This window comes from Eptatretus burgeri, chromosome 16, assembly GCF_056783735.1.
Source record: "Eptatretus burgeri isolate ZD-2024b chromosome 16, Ebu_testis_v1, whole genome shotgun sequence".
NCBI lineage: Eukaryota > Metazoa > Chordata > Myxini > Myxiniformes > Myxinidae > Eptatretus > Eptatretus burgeri.
In genome coordinates, this window is record NC_140976.1 from 30085143 (window position 1) to 30098254 (window position 13112).

The following is a 13112-nucleotide window of genomic DNA, read 5'->3' on the forward strand; positions in this document are numbered from 1 at the left end:
CTCCTGTCGGTCCAGAGGGCGGTGGTGACGGCGGTTGTAGTGTGGTGATTCATGATGGAGGTGGTTGGTTATTCGTTGTGGCTGTTAATGGCGAAGGTAAGCGAGCTTGGGTTGTGGTCCGATGTTGGGGTGATTTTTATAAAGGCGTTGTGGTGGTGAATGAAATGCTGCAACATTGGGGTTCGAGTCTGTTGGATAATGGCACACTATTTGAATTGGAAATGGGGCGCATATGCAAATGACTCGCCCCTGTTGCTATGGTCCTTGGTGTGCATGAAGAAAGGTCTTGTATAGCAAAGCAAAATAATGTAAAATTTGGAAGGAAAAACACAACCTAAAGCCCACGCAACGCATATTGTCCCATAAACCCAGCTATCTAAAACGAACACTTATGAAATAACTGTCTCGGGACCACCATATGTTGTGTGCCATTGCGTTGGGGAGTGACGGTTTCACAGAACCGTGATCCAGTGTGTATGAAAAACAGTATAATAGTATCTATGTATGAAAACATTATTGAGTCAAGAACTACTTGACTAATTTAAATACGTGCTCTGTGTTTTATACACTCCTAAACTGCTGGACAAAATCAGTTGAAAAGTGGTGGTTGTACTCTGAGTGTGCATGAAAACGTTCTCCTTCTTCGTTCGTATGCAGCACAAGGCTGCCGGGTAGCATCAGGGGCACAACTGTGTCGCTGATCTAGTGCCTTCTGCTGGTTCGGACTGGAATTTTGAATTTGTCCATGGTACCTGCAATAGCTCGCGAAGAACAACAATGGGATCTCTTTGCGAAGAACACCATGGGATTTTAAACGTCCACCAACGAGTGCAGGCAGATGGCCCACCTGTTTAGCATCCATTCGTGGGCCAGCACACATTGATGAACCATCCTGCCTGTGAAACACCGGGACGAGAGTTTTTAGCTGGGTCGAGATTCAAATCCAGATTTGACAGCTTGCAGGTGAGTGTGCATACCTCTTTGGCTCGAGGTATCCTGTCAGCCCTGAAAACGTTCCAGTAAGGTAGAATGGCTGTGCTGTTTGTCGCTAAAGTTGCACTAAGTGTTTGTTATATGCTTGAGAGCCACCTGCCGAGCGGCAGACGTTTTGGAATCTTTTCGAAGAAGGAAGTATACGCTTATGTCTCCAGCCTCGTCTCTTGTTACTTGTATTGTTGATGAATGCTGCAGTTGGTGCCGAGGAAGGCCGACAATGGAGTCAGTGGACTCGGTATTCACGGTAAAGTTCCCGCATTCAGTGGCAACGATTTTGAACTTTTTGGTGAACAATTGGAGTTTTCTTTGTTGGATTAGCACACTATTTTTTGTTGTGGATGTCAGTGGTCCTGCAGCCCTTGGCCTTCCATCATGCAGGAGTCTATATGTTGTGATGTTGCATAGTTCAGTGAGCAAAAAGCAGCAATCGGTTTACAACAATCTAAGGGACCTTATGGATGCATACCCACAACAATTCAACCGCATCGGGGAATTTTGTACAATATACAAGCTGGTTATGGACCCGAACATCCCGCCACATGTGGAACCACCACACAGACCCCCTATTGCTATCAGGGACAAAATTCAATCAGAACTATATGGCATGGTTTGGCAAGGAATCATACGGTGTATCCAGGAGCCAATTTGAATGGGTCAGCTCTCTCACATATGTGACCCCCAAAAAGAAGGCAATATCTGCATTTGATTAGACCCAAAGCATGTTAACCATGATTCACCCGTATTACAAATACCTACAACAGAAGAGCTCAATGATAAGTTTGCAAGAGCGAAGTACTTCTCAAAATTTGATGCTAAGTCAGGTTATTGGTCTGGAAGACGTGATACTGACAACTAACAACTTTTTGCATTTCAGGCACCAGCTGGCCGGTGATGTTTCCAATGATTTATGTTTGGACTCACTGTACACCAGGACGTATCTGAGATAGAAATGGACTGCATTCTCCAGAATTTCCAAGGTGCAGTTAGCATAGCAGATGACACTGCCACCTGTGGCGCTACTGAGGAGGAGCATGACTGACACTTTGATGAGCTGTTGAAGATAGCACAACATGATGGCCACGTTTTCAATTCAAACAAATGTGACATGAAGAAGACCAGCATCACCTTTTTCGGTCATACAATACGACCTGACCTACAGAAAGTTCAAGATCGTTCCAGATCTGAGAGCTATCCCAAGACCGGAGAACAATGCCGAGCTTCAACATTTCATCGGCCTTATGACATATTTGTCACACTTTATCAAATATTTCAGTGCAAAATCTGTTGTTCTCAGAGATCTTCTCAAAAAGGATTCTTAATTCCTGTGGGAACTGCACCATCATCAACTCGTATTTGATCGTCTGAAAAATTAAGCATCATGCACCTCTCTTCTTCATTACTATCAGCCAGAGGAGCTTGTTTGCCTTCAATGTGATGCCAGTCTTCGGGGCCATGCCTGGTGTTGGCTTAATGGTTCGAGTGGTGGGCTTTGGATCCTAGGGTCCTGAGTTCAAATCCCGCTCAGCTGTTGAATTAATACCAGGTGGGGTTAACTTGGCCTGTCATCCTTCCGAGGTCGGCAAAATGAGTATGGTCGGCATGCTGGTATCCTGTGTCGGAGTGTGTCGACCTGTGTCGACCCATCCAGGATTGTACCCAATAGCCAAGGAGACTGCTTAAGCAGCGCCAATGCTCTGCACAGAGTATGGTCTCAATCTCCTCCTCCTCCAACGGGGCCACATTGCTTCAGGTGGTGGCCAGTTAAGGCCAGTGGTATATGCAAGCAAAACCTTAACAGACGCTGAATAACACGAAGCTTACATTGAACATGAGCTCCTAGATCTCCAATCATAAACCATTGTTGATGATCATTGACAAGCCGTTCATCGTTGCCGACTGAGATTGCACCTAATGTTAATTAAACTCCAAGGACACAACTGCACAATCGAATACCACGGAAAGTCAGAAAATCAGCTTGCCAATGGCTTATCCCACCTTTCTTGCCCACTCAACACAACGACCATAGACTTGGATTTGCATGTTGATTTTGTCCGTTTCTCCTCTGGTAAGCACTGTCAGCTCCAACAAGAAACGCATCATGATTCCGAACTAGATTAACTTGAAGACTTTATCTTCAGTCGATGGCCGGACCATATGAAGGATCCCCTAGACTAGAGGCTGTCAGATCAAGGAGAGACTCATCATTTCAGGATGAGCTGTCGGTTGAAAACCGTATAATTCTTAACGGTGAGAGAGTCCTTATTCAAAAGAATATGATACGACATTCCGCAACATTTCCACTCGGGCTATTTTTGACATGAGAAAATCATACTGTTGGATACAGACACTATATTGGTCCAACATCAACATCGATATTGAGCAGCTTGTGGACTGTTGTCCTACCTGCCAACGACAACAGAAATCTCAGATACCTGAGCCACTTCAGCAACATGATATTCCGCTTAGACCTCATGGAGGAAAGTCAGATGTGATCTTTCTATTTTGATGTTGCTCAGTAGCTGGTCATCGAAGATTACTGTTCAAAATTCCGATAGTTCTTAAACTGCCCGAGTCCGCTCCCAGTCGCAGAGTTATTACGGCACTGGGACAAATCTTTGCAGAGTTCAGAATCCTTGATTTGTTTATTAATGATAACGGACCTCATTATCTCAGCGCTGAATTTTGTTCCTTTGGCAAGACATGGAGTTTTGATCACATCACGTCATCCCCGACCGATCTAAAATCTAATGGACAAATTGAGCGTCCGGTCGAGACAGTGAAATCCATCCTCCACAAATCAAGAAAGTGCGGAAACTAATTTTCATTTAACACTGCTATTTTGGCATGAGCCACAACTTGGCAAGTCCCGCTCAACTACCAATGGGTAGAAAACTCATAATTATTGCCAACCAGAATCGTCAACCAACATGACGATGACGTCATCCACGAGGAGCTGGAGAAACGTCGCCGCTCACAGAAACTGCTCCTTGATCAACATGTTCGGGCACATGAAATGTCATGCCTACATCCTGGTCAACAAGTTCACATTCAGAACCACAATGCCCACTAATGGTAGCCAGCCGCAGTCATCTTCAGGTTCGAAGAGCCACGTTCATATTGGCTTGCATCACCAAATGGTCAAACACTAAGGTGAAACAGCACATTCAAAAGCTTCCATCACATGTTTGAGTGCCCTATCGGCCTATGAGTCAAACCAAGAACTCTACGCCCACTGCGGGCAAGAACGGTGAACCATCTACAAATATTGGTGTTGAACCTACAAGCCATGACAATGGCTTCACTCATGCTACCAGAACAAAGATGGTTGTCCAATCTCCGATCTCCCCCACAGTCTGCAAGTCTCAGTCACGTGTTGCTTCTTTCACAGAATCCGACAATTGGTGCATACCAGAACTGCATGGTCGAGCCATCAAAGTGCCTCGTCAGGGTGGATCTATAAACCCATATTTGTAAACATCACAAATTTATTGTGTAATTGTACACTGCTCCTTCTCCATTTCATATCCAGGCGATGCATGATGTCATCGCCGGGCACCGAAGGAAAGCAGTACTCAGTTTTCACTCTGTTTCTTGTTGTTTTCTTGCTTGTTTGTCCGGGTGATAACTCAGCCATCCTTTGAGCTAGGAAGCTGAAATTTGGGGACAAAAGCGAAGATCTGCTTTGGCAAAAACGGGATTAAAAAAAAGTTTTGATTAATCAATTAGTTGATTAATTACTTAATTATTATCAACTAGGTATTATCGACTAACTTATTTATTTCTCATCCTGACAATATCTCAGGCACCTTTTTAGCTCGGAAGCTGAAATTTGGGGACAAAAGTGAAGATCTGCTTTGGCAAAAATGGGATTAAAAAAAAAAGTTTTGATTAATCAATTAATTGAATAATTACTTAATTATTATCAACTTAGTATTATCGACTAACTTATTTATTTTATTTCTCATCCTGACAATATCTCAGGGACCTTTTGAGCTCGGAAGCTGATACTTGGACAGGACAGTGACCAAGTGATTTGGCTAAAAAGAATATTTTTTTATTCATCAATTAATTGATAAAGTACTTAATTATTATCAATATATTAAGTATTTATTACTTACGAAATCTAAAGATTCCGTAAGTATATTGATGCCTTCCGTTTCTGTTTGTTTGTTTGTTTGTTACTTACGAAATCTAAAGATTTCTAAAGTATATTGATGACTTCCGTTTCTGTTTGTTTGTTTGTTTGTTTGTTTGTTTGTTTGTAGGCACGATAACTCGAGAACAGAAGAAGCTACCAATGTCAAATTACACCACATGATTCAGGAGGGTGATGGCTAGTGCTGATTAGATTTTGGTCAAAATCGGTCAAAGGTCAAGGTCACAGTGAGGTCAAACATAATTCCGTAAATTCATGTGGAGAAATGGAGTATTTTTGCTTCGCTCGACGTTACGAGTTCGTTTTAACTTCGATTTTAATTTTGTCTTCGGTTTTTGCGATCGCTTAGGACGCTTAAAACTCAGTTGTCGAAACTCTAGTAAAAATCGGATGTTTTGGAGACGTTTTAAGATTGTATAAAAAATATTTCACTCGACGCGTCACGGGTCGTCCCATGATGCAGCACGCTCGAGGAGACGCTTCGTTGAGTGACATTAAGGTTTTGCATGGAGAAATGGAGATTTTTTGCTTCGCTCGACGTTACAAGTTCGTTTTAACTTCGATTTTAATTTTGTCTTCGGTTTTTGCGATCGCTTAGGACGCTTAAAACTCGGTTGTCGAAATTCTGGAACAGCGATGAATAACTGATATATATATATATAATAAATAATAAGTCTTTTATCAGATTCTTCTGAAAAGTAATACATCTATTATCTGGCATATCCTGCTGGTACTTAATCACTTTTTAAAAAATAAAAACAAAAAAATGGAATTTTTAGAAGAAATCGAGTTTTTGTCTGGGACTCGTTATCTGCAAACCACAGTGTAAAATCGTAGACCACAATGAATTCAGAATTCAAGCTCCCCTTGGGCTTCTGACTGATTCATGCTTTAATTAGACAAGGTCAGAGGTCAAGTTGACGATTTCGTAAGTACCAGTCTATGACTGCTTGTTTGTTTGTTACTTACGAAATCTAAAGATTTCGTAAGTATATTGATGCCTTCCGTTTCTGTTTGTTTGTTAGTTTGTTTGTTTATTTGTAGGCACGATAACTCGAGAACGGAAGAAGCTACCAATGTCAAATTACACCACGTGATTCAGGAGGGTGATGGCTCGTGCTGATTAGATTTTGGTCAAAATCGGTCAAAGGTCAAGGTCACAGTGAGGTCAAACATAATTCCGTAAATTCATGTGGAGAAATGGAGTATTTTTGCTTCGCTCGATGTTACGAGTTCGTTTTACCTTCGATTTTAATTTTGTCTTCGGTTTTTGCTATCGCTTAGGACGCTTAAAACTCGGTTGTCGAAATTCTGGTAAAAATCGGATGTTTTGGAGACGTTTTAAGATTGTATAAAAAATATTTCACTCACGTGTCACGGGTCGTCACGTGATGCAGTGCGCAATTCCGTAAATTCATGTGGAGAAATGGAGCATTTTTGCTTCGCTCGACGTTACAAGTTTGTTTTAACTTCGATTTTAATTTTGTCTTCGGTTCTTGCGATCGCTTAGGATGCTTAAAACTCCGTTGTCGAAATTCTAGTAAAAATCGGATGTTTTGGAGACGTTTTAAGATTGTATAAAAATATTTCACTCGACGCGTCACGGGTCGTCACGTGGTGCAGTGCACTTGAGCAGAGGCGGCGTTGATCACGTAAAGGTTTTGCGTGTGTGCGCTGACGGTGTTTTCGATAAAGATGGTGTTTAAAAGTAATTTTTTTATCCCAATAAAGGTTATCATCGCATGCCTGACTCGCTAAGCCGTCGAATTATGTAAAGATTGTTGGTGGATGGCCGAATATTACAGTTTTGTGACTTTGATAAAATAATATAAAATAATTGCGTGGAGAAATGGAGATTTTTGCTTCGGTCGACGTTACGATTTTTGATGGTTTGGTACAGAATCATCGTAGAAACTTCTGGTTTGCGTCGCTACCTTCTCAAGAGACAGCTTTTATTAGACAAGGTCAGAGGTCAAGTTGACGATTTCGTAAGTACCAGTCTATGACTGCTTGTTTATTTGTTTGTGAACAGTATTACGGAAAAACTCCTCGATGGATTTCGACGAAACTTGGTGGGGGGGGGGGGTTAGGTCTGGTCCAAGGATCATGCCATTAGATTTTAGACTTGGTCCAAAATCCAATATGGCCGCTATGGCGGCCAATTTGAAAAAAAATTTGAATTTTTTTTTTTGCATTTCCACATGTTTTAAGTGATTTCCAACCCCCCCCCCCCCCAAAAAAAAAAATTGTTGGAGAAAAAAAAAAATTTTGCAACTTTTTTTTCCACAAAATTTCGATTTCTTCTTTTTTTGCATTTCTACATGTTTTAAGTGATTTCCAACCCCCCCCCTCCCAAAAAAAAATTGTTGGAGAAAAAAAAATTTGCAAATTTTTTCTCAATAAAATTTCGATTTCTTTTTTGCATTTCTTCATGTTATAAGTGATTTCCAACAAAAAAACATGCCAAAATTATAATTGCGGCTGCTTTTGGAACTTCAGGTGGATATACCCACGTAAAATCAATTTCTGTCTCAAGGAATCTAGTTATGACGAATTAATTGGGTTTGTAAAAGTTAAAAGTGAAAGGGAAAGTTGCAAACTATAACTCTGTGAGCACTGTTGACGTCAAATTGAATGAATAGGATATCAGGTTCACTTGAGTGACCTAGCAGTATTGGCGGCGGAGGTTTTTCACTCCACCGAGTGCTCCCCCTCGAGTTGATTTATTGATTAATCAATTCATCGATTAATTAGTCATTCTTCGATTCACTACTTAATTTTCAAAAAGGTACAGATTCAAGATGAAATGGTACGGTAGTTTAAATATGCTATTCGGCAATTGAATGAGAAATTCATTATTCTATGATGATTATTTATTTATTTAAATTATGCAATTAATCAATTAATCCATCAATTATTGTACACCGCTCCCTTTCAATTCCGTCTCCATGTGTTTCACGGTGGCATCGGCGCCTGGCGGTCACCTGCTGTATGATTTGTTATTTATTTATTTGGCATGGGGGTGGTGTACTTTAAATGTACCTCTACTTGTTTCATTTTGAGTTGGTGCATAATTTGACAGTTTTCCTTACCTGATGTTTGAATAACTTACAAAGTTTGCTGTTTGTGCTTTTGTTAATTGGTCGGAAGTGGGAGGGTTGTGGTTCTGTGAGGGGAGCATGGGGAATTGTGGAGTCCTTGGTTAGTTCTTGGCGAAGATGCCCCTGCCTGAAGAAATGCGTTCATTCTCCTATAACCTCATCTCATTTCCTTATCATCAGAACTTTACATAGCCTGGGTTCAAATCTCATCCCAGCTATAAACAGTCATCTAAGCTGGGCTTTCACAGGCAGGGTGTATGCCATCATTAAACCTGGCATCCCGTCTGCTGGCATTAGTTGGTGGATATCAAAGATCCCATGGTGTCGTTCACGAAGAGAAAGTGAGCTATCGCCGGCACCCTGAACAAATTGCAAATTCATGCCATAACCTTAGTCGAACGTCAGGTCTGGCCAGCCAGTTCGTGAAAGACTTTAGCTAAACTCCACCCAACCCCGCGAGAATGTGGGAATAATTGTGGAGATTAAGAATAATAAGTTGACTGTCTTCTAAGCAGATGGAAAACGACAGGGTAAATTAAGTTTGTGAAGTACAGCATGTCTTCAGATTAAATCCATCAGCGAAGCGACAGGTAAAAATGCCAAACCCATCGATTCCCACAATTAGTTCTCTCTACCACTGTTGGTAGATAGATTATTATTTATGCCCTTTCGGAGCATTTCCCGGCACAGGATTCACTCAAGGGGGTTTTGCCACTGCAGTCGAGATTGCAAAGAGTAAACATGAGAGTTCCCGTAAACATGGTGTTTTATTATTGAGTCCGGTAGTCCTCCATCTTGAGGGAAGATACAGGAAAAAATGGCCACCCATTCAAATGTGTACACAATGTTCGGCTCGTAAACGACTATAGAGTGAAGTCATAAACATTTAAAAGCCATAACTTATATTCTCGAGCGTTTTCTGAACGACCAAGATTTAAAAAGACACCAGAATACATCGATGAAGTATCACAATGCGACATGGCTAAAACGTCAATTTGTACTTCTTCTGCTTCGCCCTCTCAAAACAATGCAAAACTGTAGGCCAACCTACCTCAATCACTTCTGAAGCCATGATGGTGATTCCAACGCAAGGGAGTTACTTTGTCTCTGGGCAAGTGCATGCAACCCAAAATTTAAACATATATATAAAACATTAATCGTTTTATTCGGAAAAGAAATCGAATGTAAATGTGGACTCAACCAAACCGGGCCAGGATCGTGGGAGGGTGGAAAATGCACAGTGGACAGAACCATTCCAAAAGCGATATCTGTCCAAACCATCCCCCAAATCAACTGAAACAAGTATTAAAACAACATAATGGCAAAGATGGATTTAATCCATATCAAAACAACAAAATATAAAAAAAACATTTAGCATTTTATTATTTTTAAAACGATATTGGCATCGATATTTCTGCACATGTGTGACAATCCACATTGTGGACTGAACCAAAAGCCAGGATTGAGGGATGAGGGGGGGGGGTAGAATGTACCATAAACCAAATTTAATTAAATAGATGGATTTAATCTATTCAAAAAGAACAAAATATATAAAACATTAAGCATTTTATTTCTTTAAAAAATTGCAGGAACAAGAAAAAGAACACTGAAAAGAAATGTAAAAACACAGAGGGATGAAATCTCAAAAAAAAAAAACAACCAAACAAGATTGAGGTGGTATTGTCATGTGGTGTCATTCTTACCTTGTTTGGTTGTTTTTTTGAGATTTCATCCCTCTATGTTTTTACATTTTTACCTCCGCCACCTAAGGTGAAGGAGGTTATATTGTTGCTGGGCCGGGTATCGGTGGCGAGCACGACCACTTGAGGGAGCAATAGAGTCGGCTCCACCGAACACACCGGAATTTAGATCGTGACCCTCAGATAAGTCCGAAAGGCACGGGTCCCTTACAGGACCATGAATCGCCAATAATTCAACCGCGTGGAGTAGGGTTAATTGCCAAACTTCAATATACCTAAGTACCCACGTGGAAAAGCTTCTGGGGAATTCACACCCTCGATAGACCTCGAGCAGGACGAGCCGTTACCGTGCTCGAACCGTGTGTAACCCGAGCGGATGGTTACCGAGGCCCGTCTGTCCAAATGAACAATTTACTGCTTCGCTATTTCTCAACATGCACCGTGCTAAGCCAATAAAATAAATGACAGGGAATGAGCTGGGACATTCTTCAAGAGGGGAATTTATTTACAATAATCGGGGGACGAGGGGAGCACGTAAGGGCAGAGTTATCTGAATAAAGAAGGGGGTCAAATGTACAAGCAATTCCTTAAACAATACCAATTAGAGACAGGGCCCACAGACACACACACGTACACACAAATACCCCAGAAAGAGATGGACCTCGAGGTATTTATTGCCCCTTCAGCTCGGGGGGCGGGGGGGGGGGGAAGATGAGCTGAGGGAAGAGAATGTGGCTGGCTACCTGGCCGCGTTCGTGCGGCTGGACGACTGCACCTTCCCGGAGCACCAGGCGCCAAAGAACGGACCAGGGCAGCTGAACCCAGAGGACGCGAGACGAGGTGATCTTCCGTGATGAGATGGTCGACCGCTTGTTGTAATATGCCAGAAGAGATGCCTCGGATGCGCGGGATGCAGTCAGCCGCAGACCCAAACAGAAGCGCGCTTGAGCAGATGGGACGCAATCATCAATCCTTTTTCCGTTGTTTTTTTGGGGGCGCGGTCCGCTCCCCCGTCGCCTGCTCCCATTGGGTGGACTGCATGTCGCGGCTCCGCCTTCTTGAGAAGGACCGCCCCGGCTTTGGTCCGCGCGTCGCCCATTGGGCGGAAAATAACGCATACCCTTATTTGGCGCGAAGCCAGAATGAAGCGCTCCGTGCCCATATTTGGGGCTAAGCCAGAGCGAAACGCTTCGTGACCATATTTGGTGCGAAATCCACACCACCCGGGGCATGGAATTCTGCCCACGCACATGCCCGCATGCAGGCGAGCGTGCGAAGAGCACAGACAATGCCGCGAGCCGAGTGTTGTTGTTGGGGTAAAAAAATCCTATCTATAAAATAACTTTGCAGCGCACGTACACTTAATTCCCATTGGACATCGGGGAAAGGGAGCTATCTATCCACATTTACGTAACGAAATAACTGAGCTGCAGGGACCTGAATGTTGAGTGCTCATGGCTGTCAGATTCGTAGCAGTATTTTCACCCCTCTCTGTCTTTTTGTTTGTTTGTCTGTCTGTTTGTGTGCAGGTTATCTCAAAAAGTTGTGGACAGATCCGGATGAAATTTTCGTGGGCAGGTTGGGTGTGTGACCACAACGAACTGATTAAATGCTGGCGAAGATCCGAATCCAGATCGAGATATGGAAATTATTGAATTTTAAAAGTGATTCTTAACCATTGAGAGATTGGGCCAAAAACGATGTATAGCACGGTATTTCAAAAATGTTTTGGTTCCAACATGTTCTCGTGGATCAGGCATTACGTGGCGGAGGTATGTTTTCTACCGAGTGCTCTTATAGTTTTAAATGTTTTTTTTTCTTTCTTGTGGGAAAAATGGATCCAATGGCAGTGTTTAGTTATTGCTCCAAAGAGAAAGGCAACATTTTCGGGATCGTGTCCCACAACAAAGCGCAGTATAATCCTGAACTATTTCACCAGGAAATTCAAAGTTTCGGTGGCTACATCGTCCATTATTATAATTAACTAGTACGTGCCCATACGTGCATGCCCGTACATGCATGGCTGTACATGCAAAAAAAAACACAAAAAAACTTTCAAACAGCATACCAGAAACAACCACACAGGCCGTTCCTTCGCTTTCGCGTGCCTGTACGTGCGTGCCCATACGTGTGCGGCCGTACGTGTAACCCCCCCCCCCAAAAAAAAATTCAAACAACCACACAGGCCATTCCTTTGCTCTCGTAAATGACGACTAGATTGGGGCATTGTGTTTATCTATAAATGCGCATAAGAAATCGAGAAATTGTTAGAATACAGTAAGTCATCACTATCTGGAAGTGGTGCGTGCCAGTACGGAATGTTCACATGCATTCCACGAATTAAGGCTTTCATTGAAGTAACAACTGCTGTGATACTTACACACACAGAATTAATTAAAATCCAAATTAAAATCAAGTTTACCTCCCTGTCTTTGGTTGCCATGACATTCGCTGTCATTGACCATTGCCACTCCTACGTCAAGATAACGAAATGGCGCCCTTTCCCCATCGGCCACGCCTACGCAGCAACGTGTCCTTTCATTGGTTGGTAAATAAATGGCCATAACTTGGGAAGCACTTGTCCGATTAATATCAAACCTTGAAAAGGCACATACTCAGGTCCCCAGCAATATATCTGGCAAGTTTCAATTAGATCGGACCAGTGGTTGTCGAGAAACAGCGGTCACAGACACACAGAGAGACACACAGACACACAGAGAGACACACACACAGAGACACACAGACACACACACACAGACACACACAGATGCAGACACACACACACAGACACAGACACATACACACACACAGACACAGACACAGACACAGACACAGACACAGACACAGACACAGACACACACACACAAACACACTGCTGGAATTATAGAGAGATAATGTGATGATCCACAATGGCGAGTTTAGGTTTCGTGCTCGGGGTCATTTCGCCGCATCTTGTGCTCGTCCGTTCGATATTTTCATTGATTTGTATTGGAAACATGAACATTGTCGTTGTAAAGATCGGTCACAAAGATTCCAAAATCTTCAGCTTTTCTTCCGAATCAGTGAGTGACAGGCCCCGAGGCCTTTTCGTCAAGTAGCTCGATATTCCCAAATTTTCCTGTGGAGAAAGTAAATTGATGGTCGGACACTGCGAGCTCT